Here is a 20,648-nt window from a genome sequence, read left to right on the forward strand (position 1 = left end):
AAAATACGCTTCGTTCTAGAACATCTGGGGCATGACAAGCCACACACCAGACAGAGAACCAAAACAACAATGTGTAATTGACTGATGACTGATCAGTAGCATCCCTAATGTCAGTTACAATCAAGTTTAGAGGAATGCCCTACTGGCAATTAAAGCAAACAGTCGCGATCACTGAATAACAAACAACATTGCGAGACGTTCTGCCAACGGTCCGTCAGTGTACAATGTCACGTTTGCTGCCAAAGGGGTAGCCTACTGGCAGGCGCCAGCGCCTGAAACTTCAACAATCAGCAGTGTCGTTGGATGATGTTTCCCGACACAAGTTCTTATCCTCGATTTGTCCTTCAAGAAAACCTCCACAGCACCTCCATGTTTGTCGCAGCATTTCTGGGACGTCTTGTATACATTCAACAAGCAAAATTTCTCTATTCAGTGTCCTTCATAGTGTTGTAGTTTCAACAGCTAGCAGTGTATGAGTGTCGCGTCCATTGGAAAATTTTAGAAACGAATTAATTCAGTATAACCATTTAGAAGTACTCCAAAAAGAAAAAGATCCCTTTTCCCGGACCTTTCTGTTCAGAGAATTTTTTCTCGGTGCTACAGACATAGCAACAGAGGAAAGCAGAGCATGAAGACGGCTAATGGGGGCGGGGCAGCGGGCGTTGTAATTTGCAAACGGCGCCTTTCCAGCCCGTTTCTATAAGCAATCTTTGTTTTTTTGTAATGACGTTTATCAATGTGGCTTGCGAAACACTGCTTGGTTACTTGTAAAGCAAGGAATTTAGTATTGTAATGCAACAGGGATATATTTCGTACGTACGTGCTAATCGCTATGATGAGGTCATTGTTCTACACCTTTCTTTCATTCGTCAGTTTTCTTCACCTTGAGCGTTGTTATTTTGACGCCTTGCCCTCGTACTTACAGTTAGCTCATGCCCTTACTTCCAACGTGTCATACATCACCTCTACACGCAGGCAATGAATTCTGGACTTCCTTCCTCAGAGCATAATAAATCGAGCGGTTACATCACTCGCGATTGTCAGGTGGCCTTCCGGTTAGGTAAGCGCTGTCAGATAATGATTTCCTTCAAAGGGACTGTGATTGTTTCACCGTAACAGTATGCACGATGGATTAGAAAGCCGAAACGAAAGCGCGTTTTTGTGATAAAACACAGAGGAATGAGCACAACAAGGTATATCTACTGGCTGTCACAACTTTTTTTTTTTCAACATATCTCAATTACATGATCGAATGCCTACGTAGTAGGTTACCTCCAGGCACGTCCGAGCATGCTGTGTATAGGATATTTGTGTATGAGAGGCAATTTCCATTTTTAACATTTACTTTACATTCACTGAAAGTTTTCGAAAAACTAAATTAGAGTGAAGATATTCATGAAATTTTGTTTCACTGCTGCGTGGAAAGTTTTTTCAGGGGTGTACTGGTCTTGACCTCCATTTCTATCGATGACAGTGCGGGACCGCATCGAGCAACGCAATTGGAACAGCTCTTGCAACGACAGGATATTCGGCGGATGGACGCTGAGACTCCGGTACCGGTTATGAACAACCGGCGCCGCGCGGAGTGGCCGTGTGGTCTGAGCCGCCATATCACGGACTACGCGGCCCCTCCCGCCGGAGGGGCCATGGTATGTGTGCGCACTATACAGTGGCGATTTCTTACACGAAAACGAATGCTGACGTATTTCGTCTAAATGTGACATGGAAGATATCCCTTCCTGCACTAGTGAAACCTCTAAAGAAACTTTCGCTTTTAGAAAAATGTTTTTTTTCTATTTTCGTGTTTTTCTCCCATATTATGTTTCTGTATCTATGTTTGTTTCGTCATCTCTTTGTGTAAAATTTTTACCAGGTTATATAACGACCCTCACCCCAGACGACGCGTAGTCGTTGGTACGTGAGTGTGTGAAAAATATGAGTAGTGTTTTGCAGAATGTGGAATTTTTCTGAAAATTAAATTTAGTTTGCAAACACAAAAGAAAATACGGGCAACATGAGTTACTAGCATTAGCAGGATAAGTATTATGAGGAAACTTGAGGGGCTATAATAATAACAAAAGGAAATAGTGTTAATGTTGCACCATTGTTACCGTCATCAGAGAATGATGGGAGAGCAGTTCAGTCGAGTCTTTGTTAAAAACCAAGTTATCACTCGGGTATTTTAGGGAAACTGATAAAATTGTGAAACGGGATGGCTGTATAGTCCAATCCAGCTAGGTCCACTGAATGATTAAGAGGTGGATACCGACCCTACCATGCTGCTTACCGTGAGCTACAGATTCTCGCGGTACATCCAGCAATTTTGCCCGCAGCCTGACAAGTGCGGTGCAGGTGTGGAGTGGCCTCGTTCACAGCTGTGTCGTCTAGCACGCATACACAGGCGACGAGTCCACCAGACGTCGTCTAACAGCGCCACATTGTCCAACTATAAATAACAGGTGCGTCCGATCTATAAGAATAAGCGTCGGGTGGGATTCCAGCTGCTAAAACGAACAGTTTCTGCGGTAGACATTTGGCAAGTCACCAATTAGCGCGTTCGAACGTGTTAGCACTCCAATACGCAGCGAGTCCTGAGGATGTTGACGAATGATGGAAGGATGGAAGATATTGCCGCAACAAAAAGGCAGAGAAATAGGTTCATTTGTGTTACTCGGTACAAGGCAGCATTAAACGTTGCGAGGGAAACTATTGTCGCATAGATGACACTTAAATCAACAGGCCAGCACTGTCAGAGTCAGATCAGCCTGACGGCTGAAAAGGTAGCGTCAAGTGAAAATTTTGTGACTGACGATGCGTAGGAAGTTCGACTATCTGGACGCCTCCACAACAGAATGATTTGCTGCAAGCCCATCATGGCTATATTATGCTACGCAAGTTATCCAAAAATAGCGGGATGACCGAGTGTTTACTTTTTAGGTTACATAAATCGGTGAGTATATCTCGAGTGCGTCGTGTGCTGGCGACAGCAGCATTGTTAGCTACGGACTATAAACTCACAAAAGGACCACAGGGACAAGCCCTCTTCCATGTACAGAATTAGAAGGGCACTCACTGAAGGTCAATTTCCCTAAACAGTAAGACCCAATTCTCAAAGAAATTAGAAAAGAGACCGGCTTTGAATATTAGATTTTCAAGCGCTGTTAAGAACAAAATATTTCCAGTTTATTTACTTAGTCGCCGATAGATGCGTGAAGAGGCTAATTCGATTATCGTTAGTGGCACTTTTTTTACTTTTATTTTAATTCTATATTTGTTATCAAATGGAAACGTTAATTAACAAATATTCTTAATAAAAGTTGAAGCTTTTATTTTAAGTACTGGTCGTATGAAAATAAAATTCGTTAGAGACATACGAAATACTTTAGTGTTGAATGAAAAAATACACATACGTCAGTAATACTGTTCAGTATTTCGAACTATAAAAAGTATTAAAAATGATGTTTCGCATTTTTGCACCAAACACTGATGCCGCATTTTTACGTGATTATTAATTAAATACAAGTGGCTATGGCGAGATTTGAAGCAACGATTGTTACACTATGCACTCGGCTACCACCATCTGTTAACGTAAGCTCGAAATGTTTTGTGCTTAAATACTCTTCTTCATTTTGCGCTCCACAGCTGGTTTATGTCAGTGTCAATAAGAACTACCCAAACCGTATTTTGGTAGGCTCATTACTTAACCACGCTCCGAACTCAGATCTTCAAAGGAGATTTTTTTTATAGTAGTGTTCTAGACGTGTTAAGAGAATCGAATAGCGCACGTCCATAAAGCATGGTTGTTCTGCCTTGACGGATCTTACAGAGGATGTAAAAACACGTGAATCAGGATGCTCTGACCGTGTGAGGACCTCGGTTGTGGACAAGTTGATAACTTCAAGTTATGAGTAAATTGGTGATTATTATTATGTTTTGGGTGCACGAGATCCAGATCTTCAACGTCCAAACTAAAATTTGTGATCAGATGAATATTGTTAAATGACGTAAAAAATAAAAACGGATGAAAATAAAACTACACACTCACTATATATATTACACTAAAGGCATATTTCATGTTTAGCGTCGATTCTGTAACTACACATAAAGAAAGAAATACAGTGGAAAGATCTAAGGGTGCCTAAGAGAGACATGTGCCCGGCTGACTGATGGATTAACTGCAACACGTCAAAACGTCTCGCGTATGAGGTTATGTCGAGTCCAGACACTACACCAAATTTTGATGTTACCACTCTCAGTAATCACATTTTACTGATTGCGTCTTGGAGCGAGGAATGTTTGTTGGTAAGAGAAAAATAACAAGGAAAATCAAACTGCGCCAACATCAACTGCTATGATAAAGCTTTACAAGTGTTACGATTTCCGATTGAAGTACAGGGCGTTTCGTAACTGCAGCGTCTTTGTGCATATATATACATGACGTTCTGTGCCACTCTACATAACACCATGCTTGTGTTCACACAGATACTGCAACTGAAGAACCCTACCCTTGCTGATTTGGGACATTCCAAACTGACAGCAATAATAAATGTTTTTCGCAGCACCTGAAAATATTATAATAAGATTTTCCAAAAGTATCTGAAGTCTGTGAGGTACAACCTATTCAAATCGTTAGAAAGAAAATGCAGTTACGGCATTTTTGGCGCTACATTCACTCTCGAAATATGAGCCTGTTCCCATAACCGTTGAACTAGCTGATTGATGACACACAAACTGCCGTTAGTAAGCAGACGACAATGTTCGCACGGAGAAGATGACGAAGAAAGTGGATTGACGATCTGTTCTGAGTACCAATGTAACTTCGCCGGCGAACATACTTAAGTTTTCAAGTTACGTCGACAAGGAGTGTGTAGGAGCAGCGATGAGTAGTTCTAGCATTTATCTAATAAGGCTGAGGAAACCCTGAGAAAGAAGTGTAATGTTGATGTTTGTATCACTGTCATACCTTTCAAGGGCTGGCTAACGCAAACAGCTGTTCATGTCTCTACGTAAGCTATACGATGCGGAAGTCTAAAACAATGGCTGAAACTAAAACAGGCTTGAGTTTGACAGCTAATATCTGTCGCCTTTACAGTTCGATGTTAAGACAGAGTGTTGTCATATAGCTTCCAGAGTCAGTTGCAAGCCATAACCATTAAATATCTTTTGGAGAATTATGTTCAAAATTTAGGGGCTGTTTATACGAGTTGTGTAAATCAATAAAACCGACCTATTACAGCCGTTCGCTAACTTAAGTTCGTATTGCAGTTTTAATATTCGCTGTGTAGAGGTTTTACATGAGAAGTAAACAAGAAATTTCATTACGTCGGCAGTAATGGCCTCATAGTCTACGGTACCGCTATCCTGCTGTCCCTCGCAAAGCGAAGGACGCAATAACGCCTCCTTATTAAATGGTATACGGCTTCCCTTGTTCTTTTGCTCTCTTTGCGACCTTCTTCACATTAATTCACTCTGCCAGGTTGGTGGCTAGAACAAAAAAATTACCTTGAATACAAAATTCCCCAGAAACGTAGCTTCCGCATTGCAGATCACCGTTAACGGTCTCCGCCACTCACAAGTCCTTTCTATGAAAAGGATTTTTACAACTCCTTTCGGTTAGCGCAGGAACGTCCGGTAATTTAAAGTTACTCCACAGCTGTGTGTGTACGCCTGTCAGATGAGGACGTGATACACGGAAAAAAGAGCAGACATAGCTTGTACTTCCTTCGTAACAGAGAAGTGATACAAACACTACGCCTACGGAGTAACTGCTGCAGACCAGTCCAGTTAACGCGTTATCTCTAAATCGTTTGCCCCATCTAGGATTCGGGGAAAATCGGGCTGCACACGATAGCTCTGTCACAACGTAAGGATTCTTTCCTGAAAGGTTCATGCGGCTAATTTTCATTTGTTAATCCTGCCCTGCCTACTACCACTGTATTTATCATTTTGTCTCAACTTTTATTATTAATTTTAATAAATAGCACCTTGAGTCACGTAAAATGTAGTTTGAACCACGATCGGTTTGCATCTTCGGCCATTCTCAGCGGTTAGGAATTTTTTAACACAACAGGTGTCTTTTTGTGGAACAATGAATACTCAGAATTACAGACAGACACCTGTTGTGTTAAATAATTCCTGATCACTAGACAAAGTCCTAGAGCCCGAAATCGGTTATGGTACAAAACACATTTTACGCAAACGGAGCTCCTATTTATTCCAATAGTTTTACTTATTTACAAACTAGTCACTAATTCCCCCTTTTAGATTGATCAACTATGAAGTCCGCTCTTTGTTATCGAGTGACACATATAAATAATTCTGAAGAACTTTCTTCGATTACATGTCTCCCTTCACCTGTCGATTATGTCGAACTGTTCAGTCCTCAGACCCCCCGAAGTGACGCTGTCATTATCACGCTGGGCTCGCATTCGGGAAGACGACGATTCAGATTATCTGTGATTTCCCTAAATCTCCAGGCAAATGCCGGGATGGTTTGAAAGGACACGGCGGATTCACTCTCCATCCTTCAAACGCTTCCAGTTTGTGCTCCATCTCTAATGACTTCGATGTCGACGGTACGTTAAACCCTAATGTTCCTTCCTCTATCAGATCCAGAGTGACCTAGGTCAAGATAGCAGAGCGTAACAATGCGATGGATTGATACGTTTTGCAATCTGTGACGCAGCTAAGTTGCTTCGTTTGTTGAATAAATCTTCACGAATTACTTGCTGCGTCAGATTTCCAATGTCGATGTCATTTTTGTTGTCGTCAGGGGATGCCTGTAGGCCGTGTGGTTATTTACTTGCCGGATTATATGATGGAGATGTCTGAAGGTAACTTCTGACAATGACTACCGGAGAAATCGTCAAAAGCTTGAGATTACATTCAGATCAGACGCGGAAGAAAACCCGTGAAGTATCTATTCAAGAACGACGCCGCAGCGTTCAATCCTAAAGTAGGTTAATCGTCCTAATACCGCTCGTCTTCCATGCCCGTAAATATTATTTCCTCGTAATATCCGTGTCTAATATCTTTCCCGCTCCGACAGATAATCCTGTCAACAGATTTCAGATCCGAAGAAGATTTTTACATTACTGTTGCAAAATAAAGGTAAAATAAAATTAAACGAGTAAATGTATGGTCGGGTAGCATCTGTGCTAGCTTTGAAGGTATTAGCCAGATAAAGGGCGCGGTGTTTCTAAGAAGCGAGACTGCGCTACAATTTTATCTTCTCTACGAAAAGTGTCAGAATTCCCTAGAAATCTGCAACGCTATTTATCACTACGTAAAAAAGAGCACGGGCATTTGTCACAATTTTTAACGAACTATATATTTTAAACATTGGATTATAAACAAAAATTCAATGCAGACGATATCCTAACAAAATGGCTCTGAGCACTATGCGACTTAAATTCTGAGGTCATCAGTCGCCTAGAACTTAGAACTAATTAAACCTAACTAACCTATGGACATCACACACATCCACGCCCGAGGCAGGATTCGAACCTGCGACCGTAGCGGTCGCTCGGTTCCAGACTGTAGCGCCTAGAACCGCACGGCCACTCCGGCCGGCGATATCCTAACATCCCGCATGTTTGCAGATGACATGGTGTAGTAATTTAGACATGTGGCTGATTTCTGTTGGCAGCCGTAGCTCACATACAATTTAAAATCAAAGGTAAAGTACACATCTAATTTGCCGCGCGGGATTAGCAGAGCCGTCTTAGGCGCTGCAGTCATGGACTGTGCGGCTGGTCCCGGCGGAGGTTCGAGTCCTCCCTCGGGCATGGGTGTGTGTGTTTGTCCTTACGATAATTTAGGTTAAGTAGTGGGTAAGCTTAGGGACTGATGACCTTAGCAGTTAGGTCCCATAAGATTTCACACACATTTGAACATTTGAACACATCTAATTTAAATAACAAAAAAATCCGAAGTGACATATTTCCTAATCTAAACGTAATCTATATATATATATGTATTTCAGGAAACTAAACAAAACCGCCCATTTAGGATGCCGCAATTGTGGTGAAATCCGTTTGGGTAGTAAAGCAAAACAATAATTGTGTACTAGTAAAGATGCAGACCCATCCCTAATTCATTATTTTAAAAAAAAGAGCTGCTAAATGACTTCCGAGTGTCGATCACTAACGATAGGGCGTCGAAGCCTAAATACTTTTCAAAAGTCGTTAACCACCATAGTGGACATTAATTCAGATGTACAGAAAAACAACTTTAGTTGTAGAACTATTGATGCGAAACAGGCAGCCGGCCGGAGTGGCCGTGCGGTTCTAGGCGCTACAGTCTGGAACCGCGTGACCGCTACGGTCGCAGGTTCGAATCCTGCCTCGGGCATGGATCTGTGTGATGTCCTTAGGTTAGTTAGGTTTAAGTAGTTCTAAGTTCTAGGGGACTGATGACCTAAGAAGTTAAGTCCCATAGTGCTCAGAGCCATTTGATTTTTTTGAAACAGACAGTTCTTTCCATGAAACTTCCTGGCAGATTAAAACTGTGTGCCCGACGGAGACTCGAACTCGGGACCTTTGCCTTTCGCGGGCAAGTGCTCTACTATCTGAGCTATCGAAGCACGACTCACGCCCTGTCCTCACAGCTTTACTTCTGCCAGTATCTCGTCTCCTACCTTCCAGTTACTAAAGACAGCGACAAACAAATTTCAAAATTAGTGGACCATTCGTTCGTTATTTTAGTTAGCCTGCCCCTATTATTAACATGCTAACCAAATACAGGAAACCTACTCTGTTGCTGCACGCTTTGCTCAGTACCACAGCAGACATTTCAGCGAGGCAACCGGTTATACTTAGCTGCTTCCCTTTAGGATTAGCTTGACATATTTTGTCTTTCGTCGTAACTAGAACCACATCTAATATCGACTGCAGAATCTTGTCAGCCAGTACATCGGCCGCTGGGTGGAAATGGCGACAAAAAGTTTACTCGTTGGTACTCGTAGTTAGCGCTTCAACGTCCACACGGAAATCTCAGCCCCTTTAAATGTAAGGAACAGTTTATTTTTCTTTGTAGGATTGGCCATCACTTGGTGCGTTTGACCTTCATTCGCTTTCTGCCTGTACTATTTTCTAACTACATCATCCCCCTCCTCCCCTCTCACAAGTTCGTAATAACATGGACTTCATTGAATAAAATGAATCACGCGTTTCAATTGTTAAAATTACTCGGTAGAGGGAACACGCATTATACAAGTAAAGCAAGAGGTACATACAGAAAATTTTGTATTAATTCTCAAAGATAAAAGGAAAAAAAAACGCTCTTGTTTTCTCATCAGAATACAGTGAGTGTTAGGCTTTCCCTCACTCCAATGGAATTCATAGGGTCTTCATCTGCAAACCTATTTTAGAGTAGTCTAACTTCACTTACAGTGCACTAAAAATGGGACAAAAGAACAGAAGAATAAAATTTATTATTGTATTCATTTCCATCATTTTAAGTGCATTTAAAATGGAGATACGGAACTCGACAAGAGGAACGCGAATAAATAAATTTTTCTAGCTGAATGCAAATAAATTTTGTTAGCTATTTGAAAAAGAAAAACATTTTTCTGTTATACACTCAAATTGAATTACTACGTTCCTATTGGCCCTGCATGGAGACGTGACGTTAAATCCATATGGAGTGGGATGCTGGCCACTTTCGCCAATTTGCATTGAATAGTATGCATTTTTGCTGTTGGCGTTCGACATAACAAGAGGCAGGTTCCAAAATGCGCAGAAGCTGCCTCTTGTAGTATGTGTATTTTTCATCAATATTATGGAAACGAAAAAATAATTAATCAAATTTACTCTCCACTTCGCGCCGCTATTTTGTTTTCAATAGGTGGCGTATCGAAGGCAAATGGGAAGTGGACACAGGATTCATTGTTTGTTTTGATCACACACACACACACACACACACACACACATACAACCACCACCAACAACAACAACACGTTACGACAGGGACTGGAATGCTGTACAGTTTCAGGTTCAGGCATTCAGAATTCAGTGTGTACTGCTTAAACGAGCTTTAATTACCGTCCTACGTTCAACGTATTACAATTACTTCCAGCGAAATAAAAGAGGAGAAACGCCCTTTGCAGCAGGACACGGTTGACCGCAATGTCTACGCAGCACAGTTAGTCTCTTGCAGTTACTGTTACAACCTGTGCCGCTCACTGCACGCAGGTGTACTTAATTGAGCAGGTATTTCCGCGCAAGACGCTGTTTCTTACACCCGTTTCACAAACAGCTAGAATGCGAGGACACTTGCCTTGACCAAGCAGATATGTAGAAAAGATGTGAAGGATACTGCAAGGATACACACACACACACACACACACACACACACACACACACACACACACATAGAGGCACAAACCCTTAACACTTAAACACTTAACTTTGGTATAACAAAAGCGATAGTGTCTCAATTTGGAAGCTAAACGAGAGGTACGACGAACAGTTTAGTCTTTCGCCGCATTAGAGCATTATAAGTTCACGGACTGGCATACAGTACTCGGAAAATTACTATAATCGCTTTATTATTTCGGCTGCAGTAGCAGCAACAAGTGAATATGTAAATGCCAATCATTATTAAACGTAATGTATATCTATAGTACGTTACTGGTTTTTTCGTTTATTCCATTATTGGAATATCCTTCTATAACTGGTTTTTCTCAAGTACGAGTACTTAGGTCTTGGATGTAGACTGAACTACAATTAAAATACTTATGCCAGTCTTAAAACCTTAGACTAATATGAGTAAATACAAGGCGTATTTTTAAGAAAGTACCGTTTTGAAATAAAAATAAAACAAGTAGACTTTCCTTAACAGTTTAATTTTACATGAAAGCCGGTACTTTATTTTATTTTTCTACGTAATTCCCACCAATATTAAGACAGTGGGTAGATCACGTAACTGATGAGGAGATATTGAATAGGATTGGGGAGAAGAGAAGTTTGTGGCACAACTTGACTAGAAGAAGGAATCGGTTGGTAGGACATGTTTTCAGGCATCAAGGGATCACAAATTGAGCATTGGAGGGCAGCGTGGAGGGTAAAAATCGTAGAGGGAGACCAAGAGATCAATACACTAAACAGTTCAGAAGGATGTAGGTTGCAGTAGGTACTGGTAGATGAAGAAGCTTGCACAGCATAGAGTAGCATGGAGAGCTGCATCAAACCAGTCTCAGGACTGAAGACCACAACAACAACATTAAGACAGTTATCGTATCGTACAACCAGATTTTCAATACGATCTTCGTAGAAATCTGCCGCCTGATTAGGCAATAACTGCATAATGCACACTCCTTGACACTTGAGGAAACTCATCACATGACGTCGAACTCCTGAAGTGATTGTTCTCTCTCCTTCTTTCATCAACTTTCTGGACTAAATAGTCAGTAATGAGTGAATCTCCCCCCTCTACATACACACACACACACACACACACACACACACACACACACACACACACACACACTTTGTTCCTCATCATGGACATTCCTTTGACCGTCTTTACAAGCTCTCACCCAGTTTCGTACAATACCGTCGGTCATAATGTTTTCTCCATACACTTTACTGATCCGACGATGAATTTCAGCCGCTTCCACGCCTTTAGCACTAATAAAACGAATCGCAGCCCGTATTGCACAGTCGGCGGGATTCTCAGTCGGAAGAAGCATATGTTCGCAAACAAACATAAACATACCGAATATCTACTGGAATTGTGTATAAAAGTATAGCAAAGTACAGACTTTCACGAACAAATAACAGTGATATTGAAAGTCTACTTGTTTTATTCTTAGTTCAAAACGATATTTACTTAAAACACTGTTTGTTCTTACAAAAGCAAGTGATAGCCTTTTCACAATGATTCTTTTAAAAAAGATATACGTTATGGGCGATAATGAATGAGAAACCCTCAAATTTTTTTTACAGTGTTACCTTATATGGTAAGGTTATTAGTTCGTTGTTGTAACACTACATTAAGGTGGCAGATTCATACTTGAAACTTCTTGGCACATTAAAACTGTGTGCCAGAGCGGGACTCAAACCTGGGGCTTTTGCCTTTCGCGGCCAACAAATGCCCTGCCAACTGAGCTATCCAACCATGACTTATGACTCACTCTCATAGCTTTACATATGCCCCATCCGCGTCTCCTACATGGTAAACTTAACTTTCGGTACAAGTTCCCCCATAGAAAGGATACTACGGAGACTTGGCTTAGCCAGAGCCCGGGGAATTTTTCCCATAATTAATTTTCACTCTTCAGCGGCGTGTGCGCTGATCTGAAACTTCCTACCGTATCGTTGAACACTTGCGCGCGACAGGCAAATGTTTCATGTTCGAGTCCCGTTCCGCCACACAGTTTTAATCTACCAGGAGATCTGGATTTCAAATGAGCGTACACTAGGCTTCAGAGTGAAAATTCATTCTGGAATGTTTTTATTCATCTCTGCATACGTCTTTGGTTTTTTTTCCTAGATTGCACTAAACTCACAGATTCTTCAGTCATTGCTGCCGCTGTAGTCTTCAGTCCGGATTGATACAGTTCCCCGTGCTAGTCTATCATGAGCAAGTCTTCATTTTTGCACAAGTCTTGCAACCGACACTTATTTGAACCTTCTTAATACAGTTAAGCCTTGGTTCCTCAACACAATTTTAGCCTCCACACACCTATTTCCCATTACCAAATCAACTGCTCCTTGATACCTCGAGATGTGTGATATCGCTCTATCCTTCTTTATCTTTATGGTACAACTCTCTTTTATCCTCAATTAAATTCAGTAGTTGTTTATTAGTTAATTGATCTACTCATCTAATCTCCACCATTGCGCCGTTGCTCGCCTTACGCAGAAGTGATAAATGGACAACGAATACTTTCCGAACAGCCTTCGTAACTTTAAATCAAATTATATGTATCCATTTTTTTCGTTTTGGGAAAAAATGTTCTTGCCTTCACCATTTCAGTTTTATACCCTCTCTAATTCTACGATCAATAATTATTTTGCTGCACAAATACCGAAACACGTCTATTTCTTTCAGTGACTCATTTTCTAATCTAATTCTCTCAGCGCCATGCGATTTAATTCAAAAGTAATACACACTTGACTTCTACATCTACATCTACATAGATATCCGCAAGCCACCGTAAGATGCGTGGTGGAGGGTACCCTGTACCACTAACTGTCATTTCCTCTTCTGTTCCATTTCCAAACAGAGCGAGAGAAAAACGACTGCTTGCACGCCTCCGTATGAGCCCTAATTTCTCGTATCTTATATTCGTGGTCCTTACGCACGATGAATGTTGGCGGCAGTCGATTCATTCTGCAGTCAGCTTCAATTGCCGGTTCGCTAAATTTTCTCAATGGTGTTTCCCGAAAGAACGCCACCTTCCCCCCAGGGATTCCCATCTGAATTCCCAAAGCATCTCCGTAACACTTAAGTTTTGTTCGAACCTACCAGTAACAAATCTAGCAACCCTCCTGTAATTTTCTTCGATGTCTTCCTTCAATTCGACCTGGTATGGATCCCGAACATCGAGCAGTACTCAAGAATTGGTCGCACCAGCGTCCTATATGCGGTCTCCTTTACAGGTGAACCACTCTTTCCTAAAATTCTCTCAATAAACCGAAGACGACCACTTGCTTTCCCTACCACAGTTTCCACATGCTCGTTGCACCTCATATACAAATGTCAAAGTTAGTATTTCTTCACCTTTAAACCCCTTTCCCGATTCCAATTTTCCCTTACGATTCTTGACCACATCACTGCTTGTACAAACTGAATAACAGAGGAGATCGTGTACAGCAGTCACTCCCTCCTCCATTATTGACTATCTCTTTTGTCCTTACATTCTTATAAATGCTGTACTGTCTCTGCATAATTTACACATAACCATTCACTTCCCGCATTTATCCCAGCTACTTCAGTGGTAAGAAAGCTGTAACTATATGAATGCAAAATGTGAAAAAAAATGGTCCCAAAGCAATAACTAACTCATTAATACAGACGCATATTACATACCGTTAACCTAGTTTCTCTGGGACTGCCACCTGGCGCGACTTAGCGCCACAATGTTTCGATCCGCCCTGCTCTGCTCACCGCCGCTGGTGACACAGAGGCGGGCACGCACGTCAACGGGTCTCGAGACACACTGCCCGCGCTAACGGCACAGATTGACTAAATTAAGTTAGACGTCTGGCCAGATGACTTCGACCGGCTGCGTGACCCCTCAGAGGCAGCACGAGGCGACCGCAGCGAAAGCCAAAGTCACTGGCATGCAGAGGCCAGCAGCTTTCTCTGCGAAGAGGGAGAACGACTGCCGAAACAGAGGGACGGTCGGTAATGATAAACTCATCACAGGACAATTTCTTCTAGCCACACAAAAGTATTAAAACCTATCCGAGAAGGGCCCGTTCGTTCAGAAAATTGCAGCGAAATGCAGGAAGATCTGCAGCGGATATGCACTTGCTGCAGGAAGTGGCAACTGACCCTTAACATAGGCAAATGTAATCTATTGTGAATACATAGAAAGAAGGATCCTTTATTGTATGATTATGTGATAGCGGAACAAACACTGGTAGCAGTTACTTCTGTAAAATATCTGAGAGTATGCGTGCGGAACGATTTGAAGTGGGATGATCATATAAAATTGTTGGTAAGGCGGGTGACAGGTTGAGATTCATTGGGAGAGTCCTTAGAAAATGTAGTCCATCAACAAAGAAGGTGGCTTACAAAACACTCGTTCGACCTATACTTGAGTATTGCTCATCAGTGTGGAATCCGTACCACTTCGGGTTGACAGAGGAGATAGAGAAGATCCAAAGAAGAGCGGCGCGTTTCGTCACAGGGTTATTTGATAAGCGTGATAGCGTTACGGAGATGTTTAGCAAACTCAAGTGGCAGACTCTGCAAGAGAGACGCCCTGCATCGCGGAGTGGCTTGCTGTTCAGGTTTCGAGAGGGTGCGTTTCTGGCTGAGGTATCGAATATATTGCTTCCTCCTTCTTATACCTCCCGAGGAGATCACGAATGTAAAATTAGAGAGATTCGAGCGCGCACGGAGGCTTTCCGGCAGTCGTTCTTCCCGCGAACCATACGCGACTCGAACAGGAGAGGAAGGTAATGACAGTGACACGTAAAGTGCCCTCCGCCGCACACCGTTGGGTGGCTTGCGGAGTATAAATGTAGATGTAGATAATACTCCATAACAATAATATATGTTCGTGTCGTGTCCAACAATCTGATTATCCAGCACTTATTATGAACTGTCTTCACAGCTTTACTTCTGCTAGTACTTCCATCCTACTTTGCGAACATTACTTAATACCCTTTTTGCACTAGTGCCAGGCCTGGAAGCACTGTATCAAAACTTCTGTGAATTTAGAAACATAAAGAGGTACTGTCAGAAGAACAGTAATGGCGGTCTTCAGTTGCGGATGAATGGCTGAGTATTGGCTGTGAAAGGCAAAATTGGTGATCGAGTACTAGTCCAGTACACAGTCTGCTTGGAAGTTTCACGTACAACAGTATTCATTACAAATTACACACCGAGCGAGATGGCGCAGTGGTTAGCACACTTCGCATTCGGGAGAACGACGGTCCTAACCCGCGTCCGGCCATACTGATTTAGATTTTCCGTTGTTTCCCTAAATCGCTTCAGGTGAACGTCGGCATGGTTCCTTCGAAAGGGCACGGCCCACATCCTTCTCTAAACCAATGGGACCGATGACGTCACTGTTTGGTCACCTCCCCCAAACCAACCAACACATTACAATGCATATTAAATGGAGTACACAGCAATGCACGTTACTTGGAGCATCGAACAATGCATAGTACGTGAAGCACACAACTGCATACATGCAAAGACCAGAGAATTATATTCGTTTGCGAGACCACACAACGTTTAAGGAAACAGCTCAACCAATTAAGATCATTAGCAACTGCATTAGCGATCAATCCAAAGCCTCCAAATGCACATTTTTTCCGAATTTCACGGCAACATTTGTTATCATTCTGTTAGGCACTAATTCTAAATATAATACGGTAAGTGTTTACTGTTGGCTATAGCAACAAATACAACCATATTTATATGACAATACTGAGTATCAGCACTCTGCAAAATCGGAAAGCCGACACTGTCAGATAATGAGTAACGATGTACTTCAATATTGGGTGAATCTGAAATTTAGGGTGTTGCTCTGAATACGTTGAGAGTATTTTGGTGTACTGGACGCATAGTCTTCGCTGGCTTGTAACAGAATAATTGCATTTAGTTTGATTTCTTAGTCCATTTGCTTTTATATCTGTCTTCTCTGAAAATGCGTGCACAAAATTGCAAATGTGTTGTTTGGAAACGAACTTGCTGCATTCACTTCCGGTACCCGCCGTTGTCAGTAGCGAAAGTTGAATTCAGTACCGCCAGATGCTCGGAAGATTGAGTACAGCAGAAATTCGGCAGCCTACTGGGAGTGCACCGTTAAGCAGTCAAAACCAGAATGAAAAGCACTGTTCCAAAAGGCATCATACCGCTTGAGTGGACTGATGCTTCCAGAATAATAACGTTCAAATTCTTCGTGCGTGCGGTTTTTGGTAACGGTATCTCCTGGATGTCTTAAATGGCTCAAATGGCTCTGAGCACTATGCGACTTAAATTCTGAGGTCATCAGTCGCCTAGAACTTTGAACCACTTAAACCTAACTAACCTAAGGACATCACACACATCCATGCCCGAGGCAGGATTCGAACCTGCGACCGTAGCGGTCGCTCGGCTCCAGGCTGCAGCGCCTAGAACCGCTCGACCACTCCGGCCGGCTATCTCCTGGATAAAAAGTTTTTTAATTCTGGCTCTATTGGAGTAAATGCTTAAGTACGCTTTTTTTTGTTGTGACATGTGTTTAGTCTCCTTCAGTTAAAACGTTTGTTTCTTACATAAAATGAGAATTTGATATCTGTACGCACGTTACTCAATGATTATTACATTTCACACTGACGATGAAAATAAGAAGTGGACAAAGAAACCAGTCACAAGAGTAAAATGAGTGGGGAACATACAAGCAGGCAACACGCTCGTCTGTAAGAAAAAGAAGATAGATTTTTGTTGCTAGAGGTGTTTCGAGTTATTAAAATGCGCCCATGACAGCGAAAAACAATTTTAGTAACTGTATGCGTTCGACTCCTATGAGTAAAGTATTCATATGAATCAGTGTGTTATGCACTGCCCTTTTTATGCACACACAAACTGAATGGGAACAACAAAACACGATACAGCAAGTCCGACAATGGAGTCAACAGGTAAGGCAGTAGTTTTTGGACGCCAAGAACACTGACCATAAACAGCCGCGGGGTGGCACACCGCGCACACACCTATGCAGACATTCATCTCAGTTCCATTCGTTTTTCGTCTCACGTTTCTTGTATTTCTCTGTATTTTGTGTTGTACGTTTCGGCGGTTCCATATTACAAGATTTTTATTGTTGTGAGCGTATTTTCATAGAAACAAAATGGAGCTCCAAACTAAATAGTATTATTACTCCGTAACGAGCGACTGGAGGACACACACCCATGTATTGCTTAATTTCGACCTACAATATTAGCGCGAGCTGTGAAGAGTTCCGAAGTTCACGAGAATATGCTTTACAAGGTGCACTTACGTGTGTTATATGTAACTTTAGAAGGCTGAACTACCCGTCCAAGCCGGGGCCGAGGACTGCATGACCCGTGTACGGTGTACCCAGCAGCCTAGAACAGTTAAATGCTAGCAGCGCAGTACTTACCGCCTCGCAGAGGCCGCGGGCTTTCGACACGAGTGGCACGCGGGACGGGACCGCATCGCCACGGCGCGGCGCGGGGAATCTTTCGCTAATGGCTCACCGGCGGCAGATGCGCCTGTCCCGGCAGACCTTGCAGAGCCACGTGACACCGTGACATTATGAGAGGGAACGCACGGTGCGGGTGATTGGGAAAACTGGCCGAGGGAACCTGTCTGCACAGCCCGCGGCGGCCGCGGCTGGGAAGCGCCTGGCTGACCGGCCTGCACAGCGGTTCTCACCAACACCGACTCAAAGGAAGGCCTCGGCGCTTGTTCGTGACGTCACGTCAGCTAGGCACGGCGAACGCCAGGTCTGCTGCAGGTATACTCATAATGGTGGTGTCTCCCTCTCTGACACAGGAAAATGCGAAACTATTGGCGGTAGTTGACCAACACACATTGTTCTGAGAGATTTGTGCAATCAATTAATTGTGCAGTTCATTACACTTCTTAACAAATAGTGTACTCCTGAACTTAAATTTCCACCTGTTTTAAGGATTGACATACAAAAACAGCTTCATGGTCCAGCAGCAACGGAATTCCTGCTTCTTTGCCTTATTTGTAAATCTGAGGAAGTTACGTTTGTACTGGGTTGCTTTTACAAGAAACTGTGAACATATTGGTGCTCGTGTTTAGGTATCTCGGTTGACTACGGGGTTAGGAGCACTGAATGTTAATGAAATATCTTGCGATTGTACACGTTGCGGGAAGGGGGTGCGGGACAGAAGAAGAGGCAAAAGAGAGATACTTGTTTTATCAAATAAAATTTTTTATCTTATAAAGTTTCTCCTTTCAGTTGCAAGAGGCGAATATCTTTTCTAATGTTCATGTTTAAAAAAGTTTAAGCTCAGCAGTATTTCCGATGTATGAAGCTATTTTGTTTCCCGTTTAGAATTCGTTTCGTTGAAAACGACTGTAATGTAATGACTGCCAACATTTGGACATTTACACATGTAAACTAGTTCACATTTCCAGTGACGATCTCAAACGAAAATAAATAAATAAATAAAAGAAACGAGTTCATTGTAAGGGGGTTGGGGTAAGTTTCGATAACAAAATGGGTCATGTAAATATAGTTACTTGAATGTAAAACTTCCGAAGCTTGTAATGGGGCAAAGCGTCTTCTCATATTGATCTACGTTTGTTTCGACAGGATTCAGTAATACAGAACTATGATCTTCATTTGTAACTTTACGATAGTAAGAAAATCTTTCATCTAAATAAAACTGCAGAATCCAAAACAATATCAAACAGTTTGTCCAGAAATAAGAGATTTATAGCGATAAGCACGCCCGGGCGTTTCTGCCTGCAACAGACCTGGCGTTCGCCGTGCCTAGCTGACGTGACGTCACCAACAAGCGGCGAGGCCTTCCTCTGAGTCGGTGTTGTTCTCACAGTGGAACTCAATATTGTCGGCAGCTCCACCAGCTATCGTAGTGTCTCTCAGTACTGTCTACAGCTCCACCAGCTCTCACAGTGACTCTCAATACTGTCCACAGCTCCACTAGTGGCGAATGGCTCTCAGTACAGTCTGTAGCTCCACCAGCTCTCACAGTGACTCTCAGTGCCATCTGTAGCTCTACCAGCTCTCACAGTGGATATTGGTTCTCAGTACAGTCTGTAGTTCCACCAGCTCTCACAATGGCTCCACCACCTCTCACAGTGCTACTGAGTAGTCTACCAGCTCTCACAATTGCTCTCAGTACAGTCTATAGCTTCACCAGCTCTCAGAGAAGCTCTCATTACAGTCCATAGTATGCACCAGCTACAGAGGCTCTCAATACTTTCCGTAGCTCCGGAAACTCTCACAGTGGCTCCTCTCAGCACAGTTTGTAGCTCCACCATCATTCATGACGTACAAGTGGGGGACAGTGACACCAAAGTGTCATCTGCTCTCTTCAGTTCATCAGGTATTAAAATGAGCAAGAACTCATGCTACCGCAAATTATAGCTCACTTTAAGGCTTCTTTACTTTCACTGCTGTAGATAAATACCTCAAACAGGGACTTCGGAAGTCTCGAGGTTCATATTGACACACAATAAACAGGGTCATAGTCATTCAGTTGACCCCATCGTCCAACTTTAGCTTTTGACTTGTCTTCCACGACTGAAATTCTGAAGTAGTAATAATTTTTCAAATTTGTACAAGAAAATCTGCATCATCTGTCTCCTGGTTGAGAGTCACCACTTCAACACCACTTAATATGAAGAGGGGAAATGGAAAAACTTCTATGAGATTTTTTTTTGTTTTTTACAAAACACGTCAGGAAAATTTTCAGAGTCGTGCGATCTCTGATCAAAGGTGCCGATTTCCGAGCTCAGACGATGGCTGATCACCAGTGATCCACGCAGTATTTCTTGGAGTATGGTACGAAAAACTTACTGGAATTTTTATTTTCATTGCACAAATGTGGATTTCTGAGCAATTCTTCCAAGCTTGTGGGGTCATTAGTTAGAAAGCAGTGGTATTTTATGGAAGAGACGGACTTGGGAACTCTAAATGAAGCCAATAAACTTCATTTTTCTCCCTGCGAAATTGAATTGTTTTGGTGAGGAGTCTTACTGTTGGTTTTGAACTCTTATCTTTGAGAAGACTATCGGGAAGTTGGAAGGAACCAGTGGGAGGCAGTGTACTGACGGTTAGCAAGTTTGCGTTTCCCGTTACAGTATTTAGACTTGAGAAGCTTTTAAAAAGTTGTGAGATTGCTACAGGGCATTTCTTACTCATGTCGGAGTAGTGATAATTTTAACACTGTCTCGCTACCCAAAGTGGGCCGACCACCCTCACTAAGATAAGTTCCTGGAGTGCAGCCGGGCTGGGAGTT

General features: G+C 42.4%; 1 protein-coding gene across 1 annotated transcript in view; it reads right to left on the reverse strand.

The window, feature by feature from the left end:
• The window catches only part of LOC126474331 (atherin-like), a gene marked incomplete at its 3' end in the record, with an annotated part of 424,794 nt that extends 406,737 nt beyond the window's left edge, over positions 1–18,057 (reverse strand). The window contains exon 1 of the mRNA XM_050101798.1: positions 17,789–18,057. The remainder of the gene's footprint in view (positions 1–17,788) is intronic.
• Between the last annotated feature and the right edge of the window lie 2,591 nt (positions 18,058–20,648).

This window comes from Schistocerca serialis, chromosome 4 (assembly GCF_023864345.2).
Source record: "Schistocerca serialis cubense isolate TAMUIC-IGC-003099 chromosome 4, iqSchSeri2.2, whole genome shotgun sequence".
In the NCBI taxonomy this organism is placed as follows: Eukaryota; Metazoa; Arthropoda; class Insecta; order Orthoptera; family Acrididae; genus Schistocerca; species Schistocerca serialis.